This window comes from Aedes albopictus, chromosome 2, assembly GCF_035046485.1.
Source record: "Aedes albopictus strain Foshan chromosome 2, AalbF5, whole genome shotgun sequence".
Classification (NCBI taxonomy): Eukaryota; Metazoa; Arthropoda; class Insecta; order Diptera; family Culicidae; genus Aedes; species Aedes albopictus.
In genome coordinates this window covers 445,630,511-445,652,218 of record NC_085137.1, presented here as the reverse complement: position 1 = coordinate 445,652,218, position 21,708 = coordinate 445,630,511, and the positions used below count along the sequence as shown (strand labels likewise).

The window sequence follows — 21,708 nt, the reverse complement described above, 5'->3', positions numbered from 1 at the left end:
GCCGGGCTCTTCCGTAGCCGAGCTGCTGTGGCCGCTGGCACCTCGTACTGTTGTCGCAGTGCCGTGACGAGCTCTTCCGCGTCAATGATCTCAGCTAGGTTCTTCACCTTCAGAGTCGCCTCCGCTGTAAGAGCACTCACCTCGACACCCTCGCCAAGGACCTCTTCCAGCAGACGTTTGTAGCCCAGCCAACACGAAGTCGTATATGATGTAGAATAGGATGCTAAAGTGGAGGCCATATGCGCAAATGCTTCCACTTAACCGCGTGTAATGAGTACGCATATCGCCTCTACTTTAGCATCCTATTCAACATCATATGCGATCGTGTGTTGGCTGGGCGGCGGCGCCCTTGCGCTTGACTCGAGGATCATTCCACCCGTACGAGTACGTCGAATGCAGCGTACGTAAGCTCCCAGATTCACAAGCTAGGTGTCTCTCCGCATCGCCTTCAAGTGGAGTCCTCTCCTTGGTTCACCCTACTCTGTGATTGCTTCCCTTTCCCAGCTTTCCGGGATGCCTGGCTGGAGTCCGCCTTGCCGGCATTACTGCCGAGTATTCTCCTAGTCTTGTGGGCACCGTAAAACAGCTCCTCATCTGACGGCTTCATCACCCGTTTCTGCGACTGCTTATCACAAGCAGTCGCATCACACCTTTTGGACTTCCTGCGAAAGCGAAGGCCTCCGTATGGGCAGGCTTCGTTTACTTTCGTCGGTTCCGCCGCTGCTGCAGTTTTCACGAGTCACACGTGACCCTGGTTTGGCATCGTCCATCGACTTACGAAGTCGCAACAGGGCCGTTTTCAGGTCCTTTCTCATGTTGGACTTCTGTAACGCAAAGCCGATGATCTTGCCAAGCTGCTGCTCAGCCATCTCAATCGCGCGTTTTTGGTTGATGGCCCCCATCAACCACGCTCCGTACAATATCTCCAGTCTCCACCGGCAGGCTAGCCGGGGAATAACTCGGAGCCCCCACGCTGGAGATGCGTGCGCAGCTTCCCGCTCCTACCTCCTCGTTTCTTCTTAACTGAGATCTAGGCAATCTACTTCTTGCGAAGGGGTTAGGCTCGCCACTACCACTAGCTCCTGATTAATTTGTTTGTTTATTAGTCTGCAGAGTTAATCCCACGAGTTGCACGGAAAAGAAGGTCCACCACGCCAGAGCCCTGCATTAACGCGATAAGGGACGAAATTCTGTGGGGGTGCCCAGGTACCCCACAGGCTCCGTTAGTGATCAAGAATCTTTTTCATCCCCTCGATCACTCATTCCTCGGTACAGGTCGATTGAAACCTTGAATAATTGGGGTTAGTAGTCCAATTTCTAGCCGGCAATAGAGATAAGTGACATTTCAACACACGAATACTAGCGTGAATTTCTCCATACACAAAAATGCACGTCAATTTAAAGGCTATTCAGATTGCATATGGAAATATTACCCAATTGATTTGGGTAAAACGGCTAAATAATGATAAAACTAACAACCGGGGTAAGAGTGCACATATTTTCCCCCAAGTTTCACAACTACAAGTAGGGAGGGGACCCAGACCCCTGGACTACCGTCCCTGCTGCCTGCCTGGTCAATAGCATGGCATCGGTACAGAGACAGTTTCTCCGAGAAATCAGAAATCTTACGACTACTTGGCAAGACCAGCCTGCTTGCCGATAACGAGTTGTCGTCTCTCTCACAGGGAGTTTCAGGGATGTTTCTGAGAATTTTCAAAGCGTATCAAGGCGTTTCAAGTGGTTTCGGAATGATGTCCGGGAGTTTTTAGGGAGTTTGCAAGTGTGTTTCAATTAATATTTCATAAGGACTTCAAGGCTTTTGAAGACGTTTCAGGATGTTTCAGAGAGGTTGTAGAGAGGTTGCAGACAGGTTGCAGTTTCAGGAAATTTCATAAGGGTTTCTGGAGTTTCTGTAGGTTACACGACGCTTCCAAGAAAGTTACAAAGATGCTTCAGAGGGGTTTCAAGGTGTTTCCATACGTTTCAAGGAGTTACTGTGTTCGGATATTTCTGAAGCTATTAGTTAGCTTCCAGAGGAGTTTCTGGGGGTGATGGTTTGAATATGATTTCATGAAGATTTCAAGAAGGTTTCAGGGATATTTGAGAGAGATTTCAAGACGTTTCAAGCCAACTGTTTCTGGGTTATACGGAATTGCAGCAGATTTTAGGGGATTTTCAAGGGAGCTTCAGGAGTTTTGGTGGGGTTTCAAGGCGTTTCCAGGAGGTTCAAAACTTTTCAGGGCATTTTAGGGGTTCCAGAGGGTTAACAATGAAGTTTCAAGGCGTTTAAAAGCGTTCCAAAACGTTTTAATCACAGACAAACAGACGTATCACTTGGGACAAATTGCGATAAAAATCATCGTCACGAAAACATAATCGCCCAATACTAATCAGGCTGTGTTACGCAAACCACTCAGTAGGTGACTTTAGTGAGCAAACATCAAACAGGAGCAAAAACGATGCGAGCGCCGTGACCGAGCGATTTGCGTACTACAGAACTAACCGTTAAAAAGGGAAACGATGAGAAGTGATTAGAGTGAGACGTCTGTTTGTCTGTGTTTGAATATTTTTGAAAATTTATAGATTTGTATCTGTTATGTACAGTTGAACTAAGAACTCAGTTTTAAAGAATATTTTAGTAATACATATTTATGTTTTAATTCAAGCATTCTAACTCTAACGAATGTCAGTTCTATTTCCACACATTGTCGTTCAATATCGATTGCGTTGTCTGAGGAGAAAAGTTCAAAATTTATTACATTCATTAATGTAAGACCATCTCTATTTAGCGCATTCAGAACAGAGGAACCGCTCTCAACAGCCTCGCTCAACTTTACTCTCTCATCTCCAAGCAAAACCATAACAAAACGACGACATGCAACACCATTCTCATTTCATCGCTGATGGGCCCAGCCATTTACTACAGCTCTAGAGCTTGCGAGGTGCAGTTCCAACGTTACAACTAAAACCACACTCACTCACTGACTTCGCTTCGAAGCCTTGGCCCTCGGTCACTAGTCAGCAGTTGATCGTCGCTGGTCGACCGGTTAGGATCTCGGTGTCGATGGTCGCGGTTGCGTTTCGCGCGAATATGGCAAAAGCCCCCGCGGGGTGTTCTGTGTTTGTCCACTTGTTGTTTCGCATGTAGTCCTGCCTGCCTAGTTATGGTAGCCCCATTTAGTTAATGGTACTTGGAGGACAACTCCGAACTCCGGAATAAGACACGCGCGCGTGTGTGAGATGTGGTACGGACGGTGGGAATTCGGCTTTCGGCAGTGACGGTGGTGCAGTACCTACCTTGAGAGTCTTGAGGCCGCCTCAGGCGGCAATATTTAAGCCGAAGCAGAAATTATTGGAGCGCAAAACCACCGCCGTGCAAAGTCTCGAACTCGGTCGTCCCATCGATAGTTGTCGAGGCGGGCGAGGTGGTGAAGATCGGTGAGATCGCCCTGGTGATGCTGTGTGGTGCTGCACTGACGACGATGGGATGGTGCCGTTTTGTTTTGGCTCACGACGACCGGAGTGATCTTTCAATGTGGACTTGCTGATTGAATTCGAATAGGAATATTGAAGGTAGCCTATTTGATGCCACCATAAAAGGGCTAGTATGCATTATAATTTGATTTTAAAAAGTGTTTGTTCCAAGAACAAGGACTCGTGCAAAGATTATATAACATGTTATTCAAAATATGACTATGAATAACAACTTCAAGAGAGGAAGATGTACAGGGGATAGACAAAATGATCGGGACAGGCAAAATTTTCACTTTTCAAAAATGTTCAACTAGCTGTAACTTTTCGAAAAGTGCATCGAATATTCTCAAATTTTTACTGTAAGTTCATCAACTAGTTGTGTATCAGTGGTTCTAATTTGGGAAAGATCGGGCTATTTTTTACGACGTTATAAAGATTCTTGAAAAAGGTAAAATTATCCGATAGCCAACTTTGAACTATTATATCTCCGGATTTAATGAACCGATTGTAATGAAATTTCGATCATTCATGACTTATATAATGAACTCTGGAAAACATTTGACATAACTTGAAATTTTCAACAAGAGAAAAAGTTATAACGATTTTATTTTTTTTTTTTACGATTTTTCAGCAAATTGGTCTATTTTCAATATGTATTCCATTACTTTTTCAATTTGTTGGCGGCTTTCTTTCAAAACGCATTTATATATAAGTCAATTAGAGGGATATTAAATGAACTATAATTGGCATCTTAAATTTTGAAACGATGTTGAAGTTTTGGATAATTTGGTGTTTTATTAGAAAAAAATTCTAATCGTTATAATTTTCTTCCGTGATAAGAATTTTAAGTTAAGTCAACGGTTTTTCATAGCTCATTATATAAGTCATAAATGGTCAAAATTTGATTGCATTCGGTTCATTGAATCCGGAGATATAACAGCTCAAAGTTGGCTATCGGATAATTATACCTTTTCCAAGAATCTTTATATCTTCGTGGAGAATAGCCAGATCTTTTCCAAATTTGAACCACTATTACAGAACTAGTTGATGAACTTACAGTAAAAAATTGAGAATATTTGATGCACTTTTCGAAAAGTTACAGCTAGTTGAACAATTTTTAAAAAGTGAAAATTTTGCCTGTCCTGATCATTTTGTCTATCCCCTGTAATTGGCTTGAAGGCGTTTTTCTTGGTAATTATTTGAATAGGATGTTATTCAGATTGCAATGTGAACATAGCATAAGTCAAAAACTATGTTTTAAAAGAGATGTTTCATTTTTTTATGAAAACTTACAGTTGGAACTTTTTTCTAAAATATAAAATATGGCACTGTCGCTGGCCATTGAATCGATTATATTTTAAGATGAGAGCAGTATTTTTTTCTATTAGCTTTGAATTGTTTATAACAGAACTTACAGACTGTTCCAGAAATTATAAATTCACTAGCGATTGGCTGTCATTTCAATTTCAGAGCGATATCCAAGTTTCTACTAGATTATGTATGTAGTTAACATTTTATCAATGCAAATAATACCAATCCAACTGTGTTACCGTTTCGTGCAAAATATAGGAAATCAGGCTCTGTACAGAGCTTATAAAATGGAAGTTGCACAAAACGGTCAAACATATAAGACAGTGGGATATGAAAAATTTAATAAATTAAATATTTTAAAATAACTATATCGAAAAAAAAGGTTAAAGTTTTAATAAGAAATTATGTTGAAACCACTCTTACCCAAATGGAAATTTTGAGCAGGAAGTAAATGTTTGAAGAACTTGACATCTTTTCAAAGCATCGCGGAAATTTACATAACATGTGAAAATGGATAAAATCATCATACATTTTTTTTAATTAAAAAAAAACAAAGTGTATTTATAATTTCTTGTCTATATCTCGCTAAAAAAATCACATGTTGATGTCATCGAGTTTGGGGTCAATTGTGTGCGCCAGCCAAAAAGTTTGGAGCCACTTTCATACAGCATTAAAACGATTCGATCCAAATTTAATTGTATTTGGCTTATTTTAAATGTTCAATCTTGTACCGACTCTCAGAAGAAGATTACAAGTGGTAGTCGAAATACGCGTATCTGGCGGAATTAAACGGTAAAATAACTGATTACACTCATTCGAAGTTAAATTTTTAAATTTGTTGAAACTGTTACTAAAAATGAGGTATCTCAACAATTCTATCCAAACTTTGTAGTATGAGTTTCAATTCGAAGTTTGTTTAATATTTAAGCTGAGTGCAGCAAGTTCAGCAGTTAGAATATCAGTAAAATTTTAGAATACTGAAACAGTAAAAAAAAAACACTAAATTTCAATAAGAAACTATCGAACGTTTGGCAACTCTCAATGAAATATTTTTACCAAATTTTGGTGACGCTTCATTGGTAATTCTGGTAAATTTAACTTTTTCTTTTATTAGAACAGCTGCACGTGAGTTCGGTAAAATATAGGTATATTTCAAGAGGTTTTATCTGACAGCATTACAATTCGAAAAACTCTACTTGATGTTTACCCATTGGCCATACATAAAGAGCAGCAGGCATGAGTTTTAAAAATGCTTGGGAAGTTGGGGAGTCGCCAAAGACCTTTACAAGCCAAAGTGGGACACAAGTTGAAAAAGTATGAGAACCCCTGGCATACACATTAAACCAAATATATGTATTTGTTATAACTTCTTTTAGCATACAAACTTGTTAGAATTGTCCTAAGAGCGTAACATTGTTCATTTTAAAAATGAAATATGTTAATTTTTCATGTTTTTTAACCTATGCGTCCTAACGTAATTCACATGCTCAAATTTTGATGTTCATTTAGCTCTGTTTTCTTTAATTTTTATCCGATTTTGATAGAAAATTTGACAGAATAACCGGTAATGACCTGTAATGACTACCATTTCATTGAATGCACCGGCTGGTGAAGTTGGATAACCAGTTCCTGATGTATTTCGTTGTTTTTTTACAGATCTTATATGAAACAATAAGCTTTTACATCTGAATCATGAAGTATTCATATCTTTGGACCTTAAAGTATCTTTTGGAACTATAGTGGCCTGTTGCGGGTTCCGAGGTATCGTGAAACGGGGTAGCTTTGATAGTTTTTCTGCGCGCATAGAATTTAGCAATCAAATCATCAACTGCGTATTTTTTTACTGTGCATCAACATATTGTTGTGCTACGCATATTGAGTTTTCCTTTTAAGTTGTATTGGAGATTTGCTTTAACAAATTTTGGATACAACAGTCCTAACTACATAAAATTACAATTCATTGCATACATTTAGGCGTTTACCGATTTCCGTCCCAATTTTTTAATTCCAATTCGTAAAAACGCGCTTCGTTAAGAGATTCAAGACCATATTTAGATTCACCGATTTACCGAGAATAAGTCAATAATTGATGAAATGCTCAAAACGTTGTTTCAGAGCAGATTGTTTAAAGGTCAACCAGCAGATTGTTTCCTTTGGCCAACCGTCGCGTCGTACCCCACTGGGTTTCCGTATAGATCCGGAACGGGTCATTAAACTTGACCAACCGGTGCATTCTATGAAACGGTAGTTGAATACAACAAACTAAAAACCCAAGAAGAATTTAAATTGAACAAAAGAATACGAATTACACTAGTTTACAGCATTTTTGAACTCGGTAAGCTGATGATCATTTTTGGTGTAGAATCATGCCCTGAGTTCGAAAACGCGAAAGAAAAAAAAATACAGTGAAGCGGAAATTTTTTCGACTTTCCATACAAAGTTGTTGATTTGAAATCGATTTTTGTTCTATTTTTAAGCAAAGTCGCTCACTTCAAACATCTCATTCTCCGTAATCCGTAATGCTCCGATTGAGCTGAAATTTTTACTGTAACTCGCCTACATATGATATGTCAAATAAACGGCGAGAAAGAATTTTTAAGTTGTTTTTTTCTTATTGAAAAAAATACATTTTTCAAAAATTTTTGGAAATTTTGCTAAAATTTAAGAAGATTGTCCCTAAAACTCGTCAATATCTTAAATTTCATCAATCTGACGCAAAACCTGTATTCAGATGATCGAATGGTATTGTATTCAGCTTTAAATTTAAGGAATAATATTTAAAATTGGTTGAACAAAACGCAATATATTTGAATTTTAGTAAATAACATGTTTTGAAAAGTTGCAATACTCGATATTGAGCTAAAACTCAAAAACTGTTCTACTTAAAATTTTTTGAAGGTCGGTTTCGAAGCACTAAATTGTGCTTCAAAAATTTTGGTCGTTGACAGAAGTTCACGACTTTCGTTTTATTTTGTAAACTTGTGTTATTAACAAATAACTTTTTCTATTTTTCACGAGGCACGATTATTCATCAAATGTGATAGCTGCTTCAGATATACAGCCAACTGGATTCATCATAAGGGTTGATTCAGAGCAGAGGCACGTTATTCTTCATTTATGCAAGTTCTCTATGCAATGGGCAAACAAAAATCAAAAAGTTTTGAATATACATGTAACGAACACAAAATGTTGCCAATGCCCATTGAGCATTGGTCAAAGTACACGAAAAAAAGAAATTTTATAAAAACTGCTAAATTTTATAATAAAAATATCTATTTTTTTTCATGACTGTCCTTGGGGACATCCATGATTCCGGCACATTTAGAGGACAAGGGAGATGTTTGTGAAAGTGAAAGCAATGAAAATCATGTTGGAAGGGGAGAGGGTGTGAAGTGGGTTCTAAGGGACAAGAAAAAAAATTATGCATTTCAGTATCATAATTTCAATTTATAATACTCATTTCAGTATCGTAATGACCTACTTTTCCGCACAAATGAGTTGCATAACGAAAATAGTTGCATAATGTTCATTATGCAACCAATTTGAGTAGCATTATGAACATTATACGACTCAAATGAGTTGTATAATGAAAATATCATTGCATTTTTTTTGCAATTTATTTGAAGCTACTGGGGTTGTAGTATAAGAAATCCCTAGGTCTAGATGTATCCAAGCCCATTGGCAGAGAAAGCTCTCAGTTAATAACTTTGGAAGTGCTCATAGAACACTAATCTGAAGAGCAGGCTAGAAGCAGTAGTAGAGAAATCTCTGAATTAATTCATAGCGAAATTTATGAACAAACCCTGTGGGGTATCTGGACAAATTCCTGGAAAAAAGTCCTAGTAAAAATTTCTGGAAGAATCATTGCAGGAATCATGGAGGAATATTTCGAAAATTCTTTGGAAATATTTCTATAGAAACCCCCGGTTAATTTTGTTTTTTTTTAATCATTGATTTTTAAGTTGGAAGGGGAATGGCGTTCAGTCTTTGGAGGAATAACTCAAAAACGGATTCTTAAGCTTTCATCCGGCGTTTCGGTCGCTATATTGCGCCTTCTTCTGGGAATTAACTATGCTCCGTTTTGTCGTAAGTATGATCCCTCAGCATATGCCACATTTGTCCCAGACGTAACGTATCGTCTGCCGCCGGCGGCGGATGGATGAATAAAATATCCGAAAAATATCTGAAAAACTATCCGGATCGCAGAACAGCGATGCAGTAAAAGTGCCGCCAAAACGGGCAACTGCATCGCTGTTCTGCGATCCGGATAGTTTTTCAGATATTTTTCGGATATTTTTCGGATATTTTATCCATCCATCCGCCGCCGGCGGCAGACGATACGTTACGTCTGGGACAAATGTGGCATATGCTGTGGGCTCATACTTACGACAAAACGGAGCATAGTTAATTCCCAGAAGAAGGCGCAATATAGTGACCGAAACGCCGGATGAAAGCTTAAGAACCCGTTTTTGAGTTATCCTCCAAAGACTGAACGCCATTCCCCTTCCAACATAATCACCAACAGTCGAAATTCGAAGATTGATTTTTAAGTTTTATGTATGAAAGATCACCTTTTTCTGAGCCACTATTTTTTACAGATTCTTAGTGCTTAATTTTGGTACCTAAAATCAATTTTAAAGAGATTTTATTGCATCAGCTTTTGACAACTGGGCAACTGTTTGACAGCTCCGTCCAGTACAAACTCTGACGAGGGGTAGATCATCTAATCGCTCCCATACAAACTTCAAACTGATTTTTGAATAGGTTCCCGGGGACTGTAATGCATGAAAATTTGTATTTCGGCCCAGTTTTGCCTGTAGATTCAGAAAATAGAATTATCACAACATCGCTAAAGAAGCCAATTTCCTAAAATAAAACACCGGAGGAATTACTAGTGACTTCCAAAGAAGTATTCCGAAACAAAATCCTGGGATAATATCTGAATAAATCCTAGCAAAGAGTTCCTGAAAATCAAGATGAATTTCTGGAAAAATGACCATTAGCCCTCTAATACCCAAACCCGTCTTTATACAGGGCATAGTTTGAGCATTTTTGTATTTTTTTGCTAGGTAATCAAAACTTTTATATTTTTGATTGATATTTAGGACTGTTCTCTGTATCTCGAAATGTTTTTTTTTTTTGCATTTTCTAAAGCGTATTTGCATTTTTTTTAATCATTGAAAAATTGATGTTTTGGTACCGTAAACCGGGGTCAAATTGATCTCCGGGTCGAAATTGATCAGACATTTTTCTGATAGACAAAGCATACTTGAAATAGATTCCTTCCAAATATCGTTTATTATCAGATTCGAACAGCACGATACTTGTATGGAAACTGTTCAAAGTTTGCTTTATCTAATAGAAAAGCGTCTGATCAATTTCGACCCGGAGATCAATTTGACCCCGGTTTACGGCAAGGTTGCAACCATTCATTTGCAAAGATTTACATTCATTTGCTATTATCTCAGTTCAGAAGCATGCTATCGAAAAACAATGTATGGATGAATTTAACCTTGTAGTTTTATCTGAAAGTTTGCCGAATAACATTAGGGTCGCACACGCTTTCCAAAGTCGTGAGCGAGCTGTGAAGGCAACTTTCCACAGCGTGAATGAAATTTACATTCATCGCGTGGAGAGTTGCCTTCACAGCTCGCTCACGACTTTGGTATACGTTTGCGACCCCAATGTTATTCGACAAACTTTCAGGTAAAACTACAAGGTTTAATTCATCCATACATTGTTTTTCGATAGCATGCTTCTGAGATAATAGGAAATGAATGTAAATTTTTGCAAATGAATGGTCGCAACCTTGGTTTACGGTAACCTTTTAGATGTCATATTTATTTTTGTATTGAATTGCAACAATGAACATATTTTAAATTTTTCCTCAATCAGTCTATTATAGAGTTTAGGGGAATTGAATAAACTCAAAAATTGTTTTCCTGAAAGTTACACGGAAAATAAAATTTTCCATAAAAAAAAATAAATATATTTTAACATTAATCATAAAATCTCTTCGAATTGAGAACCATCAATCATGTTTAAATCGATTTTAGATGAAGTAATTTTATATTTAGATCAAAATAAAAAATTTAGATATTAGATCAACAATCACAATCAATTCTGACTGTACATTTCAACCCAGGTAACAATTTCAAGCTGTACAAACGTTTTTTCCAACTATTTTAAAACAGCCTTTATTTGAACAAAAGCTGGGCACAGGAGGTACAATCCTTTAATTAGCTCCTAAACATCTAATTTAGGTGATATAATTCAACCTTTAGCTGATTGGTGGTTCTTTGAAATGCTGATTTAAGGTGTAATATGTGCTTAATCAATAATCAATCAAATTTATTTATTTTGATTAAAAATTAAAAAAAAAATTGTAAGCCTAATTCCATTAATTGCGGCTTTATTTCCCAGAAGATATGTATTGGAATGTATAAATTAATTTATTTAAAAAACTGGGAATTGAACTCGGATCTCCTCATTAATAGTCACTGACCTTAGCATCTACACCACACACAATTGTATACAGATCTCCGAAAACGAGAGCATCACTTCTTGTGTCTGAATAATCAGTAACACCAGTTGAACTGAGTCTGCATTAAGGCTGGAGAAGCGATGTGGACACTACGAAAACTTTCTTGGGTCAGCTGTCAAAAATTATTTGATTAAAGGCTGAACCACAGATGGATAATTATGCAGGCTGGTTTATGTTTTCAAGCTGGTTATATAGATGGAGAATATTCTATTCAACTTTATATTCAGCCATTTATGTATTGCTGATTAAAGAGGTTGAACAAGCCATACTTCAGACCAATGTTCAGCTGTCATTGTTTTCAGCCACTGGCACCATTAACCAGCCAATGTTCATCTAATACTCTCACTGTTCAGTATTCATTGTTACTTGGGAATGGTTGCTCCTCCGTGATTGATCTGAACTGTTACTAATTGCACTGAGATGCAGTTGAATAGGGGGCTGGGACATTCCACTTATTCTCAAAGTGCAATTTTAGCAGCGATTCTATAACATTTACCCGAAAACCATTTACCCGAAAGACATTTACCCGAAAACCATTTACCCGAATGTAACATATACCCGAATGCCAAATACCCGAATGCAACATTTACCCGAATGCGACACTTACCCGAATGCGACACTTACCCGAATGCGACATTTACCCGAATAGTTTATTACTATGCACAAATTATGATTTTGAGAATAAAGTTCACTTATTTTGTTCTATTTAAAAAGTGCATGTATTATTTTGTATTGTGGATCAGAAAAGCATTTTGATATTCCTCAAGAACCCATTTTATCATTTTTTTTCCTGAAATGATCCGCGATAGGAATTCACAGGGCATATGCTTGAATAAAACTCATAACTGCAGCTTACATTTGTTATGTTAACGCTGTTAGCGTTCACTCTAGATATTTACCCTTCTTTAATTCATATGCTGTTCTTTTGATAAGAAAAGAACAGTTTATGATTTAAAGAAGGGGAAATCTCTGTTTGTAGCCCAAGGTGTCATTAGTTCGAAACGATTAGAAACAGCCCTCGGAAAATCAACATATCATTAGAAAATAATATTTGACAGAAAAGTTTGCAGATTGTTCACCAAACAGAACATCCCATTATTAAAAGAAGGAAAAAATCTTAGATGTAGACTTGGAATCCATCACTCAATCATGTAAGAGTGTAATTCAAAAGAACATCATATAATCGAAACAAGGACAAAACTTATATGCTTCCCAACTAACAATAATGGTAGCTGAATAACAGCTTATTCAATCAAAATTTCAAAAATTAAGCTTATGATTGACTTATTCTTCTATTGTACAGCAACTATGTTTGTTCTGCAGTTAGTAGTTCGAACGCCAACAAAATATGCAGCAGTGAAACTCGAAAAAACAGCCTTTGAAGAGAAGAAGGGAAAATCTCCGAAGGATAGGTAATAGTTTGGCCACCAAACAACACAGTGATACAATGTCTGTTAAAGAAACTCTACCCCCTTACCCCGAATGCCATCATAACCTCGAATAGGACATTATTCCAAAAGCCATTTCCCCGAATGGGTCATCACCCCGATAGATATGTATAATAGTTCCCTAAAGGATATAGATAGAAAGATGGATTCACGGGTCTCCTATGGAGTTAGTAGTTCGTCCGCAACAAACTAAATAACATTTCAACTCCAACTAGCAAAAGTAGCCTCTTATGGAAAGAATGAATACATTATATGGAGAAATTACCAGTTTAGCCAGTACCAGCCGACCAACTCATCAACAGTTTACGGGTGGACAATGTAAATTCGAAAGAACAGCCTATTTTAAAAAGAAGGCAAATCTTAGAAGAAGTGGATAATACTTGCGGTATGGCTGCCAGTTTGTGATCGTGTATATAAGTAGCTAATTTTGCATTTTTTGGGCGACCTCCTGATTGATTCGGATTGACGTTGAGGCTAATTGGATGGAGCCGTAAAAGAACAGAATATCAACAAACATCCTTTGATCAAAATAGCATTGTGACAGCCAGTTAGTCCTGTATGAGGGTGCTTGATGATCACTCAGATTATAAGGTCTAACCAAAGCCTGCTATATGATACCGGGCCATAACATATTTGTTATTGACAAATCATATGGGGATCAAGTACACATTTTTTTATTTTTCGGGTAAGTGTCGCATTCGGGTAAATGTCGTATTCGGGTAAATGTCGCATTCGGGTATTTGTCGCATTCGGGTAAATCACGTTCGGGTAAATGTCATTCGGGTAAATGTCTTTCGGGTAAATGGTTTTCGGGTAAATGTTATAGAACCTTAGCAGCTCATGCATTTTTGATTAATAACGGCGCCGGCCAAGTCCTTACAGTCAGCTGGGATGGAAAAGGAATGGTAGAGTGTGCTGGTTGTTGTCACTAGAGACCGAGAGCACCTCGGCGTCCCCACAACCCGCACTGACTGGGGTATTTGTTAGACGGAAAGGATGGAAGATCTGGCAGTCACCGTTGGGTCGGTGATGCGATCCATGGATAGGGGATTATTTATAGTGTTCGTAAGGTGATAGATTCTGTGATGAATATGAAGGTCAAGCGGCACAGTTCGCTTTAGTTGCATAACTTGCAGGCTTATACACACTGTGCTGTAGAAGTTGGAAGGAAGAGAAACGAATATACATGAGTTGTATATGTAGAGAAGAGAGAGAAAGTACAGGGGATAGACAAAATGATCGGGACAGGCAAAATTTTCACTTTTTAAAAAATGGTAAAAGAGCTGTAACTTTTTGAAAAGTGCTTCAAAAAATCTAAAATTTTCACTGGAAGTTGATCAACTAGTTGTGTATCAATGGTCAAAATTTGGGAAAGGTCGGGGTAGAGTAATGAAGTTATAGAGATTCTAGAAAAAGTTAAAATTATCCGATGGCTAACTTTGAACTGTTATATCTCCGGATTCAATGAACCAAATGCAATGAAATTTTGAGCGTTCATGACTTATATAATTAGCTTTCAAAAACTTTTGACATAACCTAAAATTGTTAACACGGAAGAAAATTATAGCGTTTAGATTATTTTTGTGATATAACACCAAATGATCGAAATTTTCAACATCGCTTCAAAATTCGAGATGGTAATTATAGTTTATTTGAATTCCATTTAATTGACTTTCACATGAATATGTTTTGACAGGAAGTAACAAAATAACCGACAATAAAATGAAAAATTAATGGGAAGCATATTAAAATTATACCAATTTACTAACAAATCATAAAATAAATGAAATTGCTGTTACTTTTTTTTCTTATTAATTATTTCAAGTTTAGTCAAACTTTTTTCAAAGCTAATTATATGAGTCATAAACGCTCAAAATATCATTGCATTCGGTTCATTGAATTCGGAGATATAACAGTTCAAAGTTGGCTATCGGAAAATTATGACGTTTGCTAGAATCTCTCTAACTTCATGTAGAATAGCCTAATCTTTCCCAAATTTTGACCATTGATACACAGCTAGTTGATCAACTTCCAGTAAAAATTTTAGATTTTTTGAAGCACTTTTCAAAAAGTTACAGCTCTTTTACGATTTTTTGAAAAGTGATTTTTTTGCCTGTCCCGATCATTTTGTCTATCCCCTGTAGATAGTAAGATACAAAGTAGGAGGAAAGGAACGGGCCAAGGATTGAACCCATGACCTTCTGCATACGAATCAGAAGCTGTAGCCACTAGACCATCAAGCCCATTAGATCAAAATAAAAATCTTGATTATTAGAGGGTTAAAACTCCTGGAGGACCCTCTAGATACATTCTTGAAGGAGTCCCTGGACAAATCTCTGAAGAAATCCCTAGAGTAATACCCCGAGAAATCCCTGGTGAGATACCTCGAGGGAATACTTTGTAGAATTCCTTGAGGGATTCCAGTAAGAATTCCAGGAGGTATTTACGGAAATTCCTGGAGGCATTCCAGCAAAAATTATGCTAGTAGTCTGCAAACTTTGAAAATTTTTCTTGTGCTGAATGCATTCAATTCATTCAGCATCCTTTTGCCCGACACGGATACCCACTTTTAGGTAAAGTGTCGTAAATAAATAATAATGATAATAACCTTCAGCATCCAAAAATTTTGAAAGATAATCAACAAAGTTGTGCTGAAATTCTTCAAGACATCCCAAGAGAAATTCTGGAAGGAAGACCAAGTGAAATTTATAAAGATGCTGAAAAAAATTGGAGGATGTGAATTGAAGGTGCATTAAAATAAATTGTGTTTAAGAGCAATAAAAACAGTATCCTATTGTTATATTTCTATCAGAAAATTAGGAAAATTTGGCGTTACAAACAATCAGAGATGTATGTTTTTTGGTTTATGATACACTGAAGTTTTTTTTTACGCGGTTTTTTTTTACGCGGTTTTTTTACGCGGTTTTTTTACGCGGTCCGTCCTAAAAAAAATCGCGTTATTTCAAGACCCGTCGTAAAAAAAACCGCGTTATTTCAAAAACCGTCGGAAAAAAATCCGCGTTTTTTTCAAAAACACGCGTAAAATAGTCAGCACCACATCTAACGTGACTTGACTTTTTTACGACGTTTTTTGAAATAACGCGTTTTTTTTACGACGGGTCTTGAAATAACGCGGTTTTTTTTACGCGGGACCATTACCGTCGTAAAAAAAAACTTCAGTGTATATGATTTTTTTTTAAATCATTTTTCCCATACAAGACACCTTTTTTAAATTTTATTATATTTTGAATCCTTATATAAATTTATGGATACAAAAACACCAGGTATCACTCAAAAGTGCAATATATTGCATAGTTTTATGAGGATGTACAATATAGCCCTATTTTGGAGGGGCAAGTATTAAAATAAATGACTCTCTGTCTTCAAAAATCATATCTCCGAAACGGTGTCAGGCCATTCGGCCGAAGGTCATTAGGCCGAATGGTCATTAGGCCGAATGGTAGTACATTCTCTACGCTTACTGTCTATGGAAAAATTGTTTCCGGAGTTCTTTTTACTTTCCAATCAATTATAATGCATGCTAGTTGTTCCATGACCCCAACAACCTCTTGACGATACCGAATGTACCGCGGGTCTACTGGTAGCACCACAACGGGAAGGGGGCACCCGCCTGGATTTGGTCGGATCTCTGAATGGATGCATAGAGTGAGAGGGAGGGCGCCTAGTCCGCCTCCTTTACCATAGAGATCTCGACGAGGACTCGGTGCGGACTGCCGGCGGAGGCGCACACAGAAAACCAGTTCTAATGGATTTTTTGTTTCGAATGTTTTATGTTTAGAAGTTTAGTGCTAATAAAACGTGAGGTAAATCATTACACTCGTTGAAGATCTTCGGTCGGGCCAGTTCATGGGAGAAGAAGTTGTACACGAGGAATATGGATGTGTTGAAGTTGTTGTTGCGCGAGAGGTAATAGTGCAGAAGTGAGGATCGCACCCAGGCTGTATAGAACACGAGGAGTTATGAAATCGGTGCGATTCTGTTTCTCACGGTCTAACCTGAGTACAGTGCAGCCTCCTAGCTCCTTCTAGGGGCAAAAACAAGAAGAAGAAAACATTGGCGTTTGAGAGATACCGACCGACCGACCGACCGGTTCGGCGATGAAAGAGTTGTTGCTTCAGTTCGTTCTGCCACGATTTGAAGCCAAATCCAATTATGGTTAATTAAATTTGAAAGCATCGCAATCAGAGGAAATGCTCACATCAGGTGGTATTGAGTTTCCCGGAGTCCGGACTGCGGTTGGCTTGTGGTTTCTTGGAAGTTTCAAAGTGTCATCGAACGACGGTCAGCAAACATCGATCATCATCGAGGGGGTTGCACTGTGTTAGCTGCTGCTGCTGGGTTTGAGCTCCCAGCCAAGTGGAATTAATTTGTTCGCGTCGTGTGTGATGTGCATTGCAAAGTTTTGTTTCTTTTTTATGTCATTGCCGGCGATTGTGCTACTGGTCGGGTTGTGTTCAGAAAGCAGACTACGACAAGCAGGCAGAGCTATCAGTGAGCAATTGGAGTCAATTGGTGGCGTTCAATTAACTAAAATGTGATACTTCTACTTAAATGGGAATTCCGGAAAGAGCTGTATTGGGTTGTGTGAAAATAAATTTCATTGGACTTCGTAGCAGCTACACTGGCTTACGTTCAGTATAGAAACTTTTTGGTAAGTAAAATTTACAGTAACTGTTATCAAAAGCAATTTGATTCAAAGTGGATCATTATCATAAGCACAGAAGACAATCTGTAGCTTTGCATATTATTCAAAGTATATCCTACACTGGAGGATCGAATTGGGTGGGTTTAATTTTAGAAAATATTTATAGGTATCTTATATTTGTTTGTACTCAGAGTTCTAGGAGGATTCGAAGTGATGTTTGAAGGGAGTTAATTGGACAAGGGTGATGTCAAGTTAAACGGCATTTAAGAGGTGTACACGGTGAAAAGGGAAAGCATAAGGATCATAATAATATGAGGTTCATATTATGAGTTTACATAAGCAAGTCCCAAGTTACTAATCATCTTTCAATGGCTATTTAGGGTCCCCCTTGAGTACAGGTCATCGAATTTACCAGCGTAACTAGTGTTCTTCCGCAGTATTAAAATTGGTAAATTCCTCAAAATTATCCCTCAAGCCCCTTGAAGCGTCCCTGAAACCTCATGAAATTCACTGATACGACCCTACAAACCCCATGCAGTGGCGTCACGTTCGGGAGTGCACTAGGTGCATTGCACAGGAAGTGAAGCCTGAGAACTGGATGAAAAATATCGATCACAAAATATTTTGCATTTCGCAATTCAAACATTATAATCCAGGGCTTTCCTTCAAGGCACTGACTGATGTCATTATAGGGGTTTCTTTAGTTACATTTCGTTGTGTAAAGTATATTCAGTGAACAAAATCAACATTCGCTTGCGCATGATTAGCGTTAGCGCTTGCCCTAACTGCCTAGCTGACCAACCAATTAAGCTGATTTTTGAAAGGAAGTTTGCTTGCTCAGTTTGCTTGTTGTAGGAGTCCTGACTGTACGTTTTTCATTATTTAGTCATCTATTTGCAAAAAAAAAACTGACAGTTTCTTGCAAAATATTTAAGCAGTTTTACGGATACACTGATGTTGTTAAAAAAAACCGCGTTATTTAGATCAAAACGTCGTAAAAAACAGCGTTGCTTAAAAAACCCGCGTAAAAAAATCAAGACACGGTAAATGTGAAAGGGTTTCAGGAGCTTCTAGGGGCATTTCAAGGATTTACAGGGCGTTTCAGAGGCGTTTTAGGGAGTTGAGGTTCCAGGATGTTTCAGAGGACTGTTAGGGGCGTTTCAAGGGGTTGAAAGGCGTTGAAGTTGAAGAGTTGAAAGCTCCATTTTTTTTATTTATTTGTATTTTAACACACATAAATAAAAAAAAAATTGGAACTCCTGAAATCCTCTAATACGCCTCTGAAACCTCCCTGAAAAATGTATCAGGGGCGTTACATGACATTCTTGGTGGGATTTTCGAGACGTTACAGAGGCATTACATAAGCGTTTGCTGGGATTTCGGAAAGTTTCAGGTGCGTTACATATGGTCCGAGGGGGGTTTAGGGAATTTTTTGTATGTATATTAAAAAAATCTCTGAAATCCGCTGACAATCCTCCGAAGCTTCCTGAAATGCCTCCAAAATCCCCAAGAACCTCGGACCCCATGTAACGCACTTAAAACCTTCCGAAACCCCCTAAAACGCCTATGTAACGCCTCTGAAATCCGAAAATCCTCTGAGATTTCCTGAAACCACCTCTGTGATAATGAAACCGAGTCTCTGTGATAATAAAAAGAAACGAATCTGTACTCAAAAGCAGATGGATACATTTCAACTCTAAACCCTGGATCTACACCCTCATTTGCGGCTATACTCCCAGATTAATGTTGGAAAGGGATCCGGTACAACAACAGACAATATGTACTGCTTTTAACGGATTTTGATGAAAATTTCAGAACTTCCCAAAAAACTCTTCTAGTTTGTGATTCTGGGGACATTTGTACCTATCCTATGGTCTATATTGTTCTGGATTGTCTTGGGGTACCAAAATTGACCTGATACTCTGCACAACGTGTGTTCCATGATCCCGATGAGATAGAAGAAAAGTTTCTTCGCCAAATTTATTCGACAAGCTAAGAACTATCTGACAAGGGCGCCCATGATTCGAGATTCGTCCGCTAGGTGGCACCAGTATTGAAAATGTTCAACCCTCTATATCTCAGAATCCTGATGAGATAGAATAATGCCGTATTCGGAAAAAATGTTCAGCAAGCTAAGAACAATCTGGCAATTGAGTCAATGGTTCGTGATTTATCCGCTAGGTGGCACCTAACGCAAAAAAGTTCAACGGCTAGAAATGTGCCGTTATTAGCAAAGTTGTTCAGCAAACTAAAAACTATCTAACAACGATGAACTTAGTACAAGATTCGTCCGCTAGTCGGCGCCCGTCTGAAAAATGTACAAACCTCTATATCTCAGAATGCTGATGAGATAGAATGATGCCATCTTCGGCGAAGCTGTTCAGCAAGCTTAGGACTATATGTCTATAGTGCGCGATTTACCCGAACTTGGTGAGTTCTTTCTGATTTATTCTTTATAAGTATATTGTTATGAGATCATATATGTTTGGAATATGTATTCGCCAATTTATTTTCTTATCGGAAGCCGTTTCAGTTCTGGACGCTTTTTAAGTTGATGATAAGGTTGATTTCTTCGCTTCCGCTTAACTCGTAAACATGGTTTACCCACATAGTTAGTTTAATGTCTAGGTGTGGATGACGAAATTATCCTTTAAAACATAAAAATGCTGCCAAGGACTTGGCAGATGCGTGGAGATGTGTGGGTTTATGCTATTATAGATAGTAGCGCAAATATAACAATAAGTAACTATTTGTAGATGATTGCAATATTCAGCAAACTTACTCGTATAAATCCAGTGAAGATTTAACTAGATGATAGTCATATATACAGGGTTACCAAACAAATTCAAAATTCCTTGGAAAATGTTTGAGTATTTTCCCGGCTATTTTATGTAGACTAACCAAATTTCGATAGGAAATTCCAATATTTTTTCCAATGAAAATTCTATGAATTCAAATAATTTTCCTATGAGCAATATATCAAAATTCTTCAAAAAATGTAAGTAGCAGAGTATTTACCAAAATATCTTGTATCTTGTATCGAATTTTAAGATAGAAGTTTCCAACATAATATAACATTATAACATTATTTTTTTCCTCACGTAGTTTTTTAGAGAATTCTTGAAAAAAAATCTAATCGGAGCCTGCATAAGTACAATACTGAAAATACTTTCTGGTTATTCCAAAGTTGCTTGAACAAACTCTGTGGACTCTGATTTTGCCTAAAAATCTTCCTGTAACTCCTTAGAGTTGGTTTAAGCATTCCATACGAATTCTCTACAAGATTCAGGTCTAATTTGACTGTGAATTTTGTTGGAATCTATCTGAGCATTCTAAGCAAGATGCTGTCAGTATTCTTTTTGGTTTTCTGATATGAAGCTTTCTGAAAATTCTGTAGAAAGTGTACTAGAAATTATACCAGAATGCCTTTAAAGAATCCGTCGGAAAAAAAATAGATGATTCTGCCGGAATTCTGAGCAATATACTTGAACTTCTCTCAATACTCCTTCGGATCCTTTACAGGATTATGTTGAGATTCCACTTCAGAAGTCTATCCTATTTTTTTTTTTCAAGATTCTGTCAAATACAAGTTTCAAGATTTTGATGGAACTTTACTCAGAAAACTGCCAGAATTCTTTTCAGGATTAAAAATCCTCTCAAGGATTATGCCAGAATACAAGCAGAGTCCTTTTCAAGATGCTCTATAAATCCACCATAGAAACATTTTGATATTCTCTGCATGATCTAGAAACTTCGTCAGAATTCTGTTGGATTACTCTTCAACATTTTGTCTGTATCATCTAGAAAATGCTATCAGAGTCTTCTCAGAAGTTTGTCTACATTCTTTTCAAAAATCTGTCAAAATTCGTCCTAAGAAATATGTTGCAACCCACCTAAAGATTCGGTTGACAGTCTCCTAAATATTATATCGGATTTCTGCTGCAGATAATGTTTTGCACAAAAATTTAAAAAAAGTTTTTATAAAATTTAAAAAGTTATTTGTTAAACTTTTGAAACAATATGTATTCTACATTTATGCTAGACATATTTGCTGCGATGACTGTTAAGTTTGGACTAACTAAGATGCGCTAACTGTTAGCCCACGTGGTACCAAATTGACTGAAAGGAGACTGGGCGAATCTGGGCCCGGAATGTACACCAATGACCCATAGCTCTTTCGAAAGGTCTAATTGAGACAAGAAAAAGTTGCTATGGGGCCAAAATTATTCATCATGGGAGAAAAAAGTTATTTGACATTGTATGGG

General features: G+C 37.6%; 1 protein-coding gene across 12 annotated transcripts in view; it reads left to right on the top strand.

Annotated features, from left to right (window-relative positions):
• LOC109420211 (uncharacterized) overlaps positions 1–21,708 on the top strand; it is a 282,042-nt gene that overhangs the window by 151,243 nt on the left and 109,091 nt on the right. For 2 of the 12 annotated variants that reach the window (XM_062853809.1, XM_062853810.1), the window contains exons 1-2: positions 2,956–3,573; positions 16,577–17,449. The exons of 1 other annotated variant lie outside the window; for it this stretch is intronic. The gene's annotated coding sequence lies outside the window, so the exon portion shown is untranslated. Of the gene's footprint in view, positions 1–2,953; positions 3,574–16,576; positions 17,450–21,708 lie in introns of those variants that run through there. 9 more of the 12 variants (XM_062853820.1, XM_062853819.1, XM_062853815.1 and 6 more) reach the window with 9 other exon arrangements.